This window comes from Penaeus vannamei, chromosome 33, assembly GCF_042767895.1.
Source record: "Penaeus vannamei isolate JL-2024 chromosome 33, ASM4276789v1, whole genome shotgun sequence".
NCBI classification, from domain to species: Eukaryota; Metazoa; Arthropoda; class Malacostraca; order Decapoda; family Penaeidae; genus Penaeus; species Penaeus vannamei.
Window position 1 is genome coordinate 29,685,643 of NC_091581.1, and position 2,500 is coordinate 29,688,142.

The window sequence follows — 2,500 nt, forward strand, 5'->3', positions numbered from 1 at the left end:
TTGTTGTTGTTGTTTTCTATGACACATACGTCGGTGCTACTGAAACCCACAGCAACACTAAAGATAATAGAGATTAATATAGAAAGGTATGAAGGAGAATGAATATCTTCACAATACAAGAGATGTATTTGACCAGGTTTCGAATATATCTTCGTCAGAAATACATCTCTTGTATTGTGGAAGATATTCATTCTCATTCATACCTTTCTACATCTGTCAACACGAATACGGTTCATAGTTTGATATATTAGAATTGATTACGAGAGCTGCCAAAGATAGTGATGATGACTGTGCCAATCAGGCTTATATTGACAGTCATTGGGTCATATTGATCATAGATATATTAATATTGATCATAATGATAATGGTATGAGAAAGAAAATGTTGATGATGACGACAGCGTGTAAGAATGACAATGAATCAGCAATGATGATACTATTTATGAGTAAAGCAATACTGATGATATGAATAATGATAATGATGGTATTAAAACCGTAAATCAGATGAGAATGTAACGGCAGCCATATGTGACGACTAGAGAGAGTACAGACGTTGGTGTAATACAAATGTTTAGTTGGTCTTCCCCTCGTTGACGTCTGACCCGAGCCAATTAGGGGTCAAATCCAGGGTCACAGGGAAGGAGGTGGTGTGGAGGGAAGAGGTGGGTTTGTCGATCTTCCGTATACGGAGCGTAAGGCTGAGAATGGCGTGTTCGTTTGAGTTTTTTTCTTTTTTTTCTTTTTTTTTTAGGAGAGGTTGTTGTGCATTTTTGATGCGGAGAATTTGCTTCCTTCATCCTGTTTTTTTCTCTTCTGTTGTCTTTCATCTCTCTTTCTGTCTCTCTCTCTCTCTCTCTCTCTCTCTCTCTCTCTCTCTCTCTCTCTCTCTCTCTCTCTCTCTCTCTCTCTCTCTCTCTCTCTCTCTCTCTCTCTCTCTCTCTCTCGCTCGCTCGCTCGCTCGCTCTCGCTCTCCTTCTCCCTCCCTCCCTCCCTCCTTCACTCCCTCCCTCCTTCCATCACTCCCACTCTCCCACTCATTCTCCCTCTCTTTCTCTCGCCCTCCTTCCCTCTTTACGTCTCTTCTTCGCTCTGTCTGCCATCATTTCTCTCCTTTTCCCTTCCTACCGTCGTTTCTTTCACCCTCATGCCCTGCCCCAACATTCTCCGCCTTGCCTTCTCTCTCTCTCTCTCTCTCTCTCCCTCTCCCTTTTTGCCTTTTAATCCATCGACGGTCCAGGGCTCGGGTTTCGCAGAGGCTGCACACATGTCTCTCGTGATTGGAGAAACACTCGGCGAGACACCAAATGCATGTATGTGCGAAGATGTCGACAGGGAGGTAGACGAACGCATGCACACCCAGGCACATGGAAGGCAAAATCCTACGTAAATAAGCGTGCGTGCAAATGTACATATACGTGCGGTGGATGCACACACTTGCACGCGTGTACAGAGCCACCCACACACACACACCCACAGGCACGCAGGCACGTACGCACGCATGTACGTACCCACACTCACGGTCTATATAAGTGCTTATATAGATAGACCTTGCCCAGACACACACACACACACACACACACACACACACACACACACACACACACACACACACACACACACACACACACACACACACACACACACACACACATACACACACACACACACACCACACTTATGTATATACATTTGTATACACATATATATACATACACACACATATATATAGATTACATAGATGATATATCCACATATGCATATACACAAACAAACATACAGGGATACGCACATAAAGACAATATTTAGCAGCGTGGATGCAGGTATCACAATGTGTTGGTTAAATGACGACATATTCAAAGCAGAATTTATTTATTTATTCTAGCAATTTATTTATTTATTCTAGCAATTTATTTATTCATTCTAGCAATTCATTTATTAATTCTAGCAATTTATTTATTCATTCTAGCAATTTATTTATTTATTCTAGCAATTTATTTATTAATCCTAGCAATGTATTTACTAATTCTAGCAATTTATTTATTCATTCTAGCAATTTATTTATCAATTCTAGCAATTCATTTATTTATTCTAGCAATTTATTTATTTATTCTAGCTATTTATTTATTCTAGCAATTCATTTATTCATTCTAGCAATTTATTTATTCATTCTAGCAATTTATTTATCAATTCTAGCAATTTATTTATTTATTCTAGCAATTTATTTATTTATTCTAGCAATTTATTTATTCATTCTAGCAATTTATTTATTCATTCTAGCAATTTATTTATTCATTCTAGCAATTTATTTATTTATTCTAGCAATTTATTTATTAATCCTAGCAATGTATTTACTAATTCTAGCAATTTATTTATTCATTCTAGCAATTTATTTATCAATTCTAGCAATTCATTTATTTATTCTAGCAATTTATTTATTTATTCTAGCTATTTATTTATTCTAGCAATTCATTTATTCATTCTAGCAATTTATTTATTCATTC

General features: G+C 37.2%; 1 protein-coding gene across 2 annotated transcripts in view; it reads left to right on the plus strand.

Annotated features, from left to right (window-relative positions):
* The window catches only part of sfl (N-deacetylase and N-sulfotransferase sfl), a 37,327-nt gene that overhangs the window by 496 nt on the left and 34,331 nt on the right, over positions 1-2,500 (plus strand). The window lies entirely within an intron of this gene.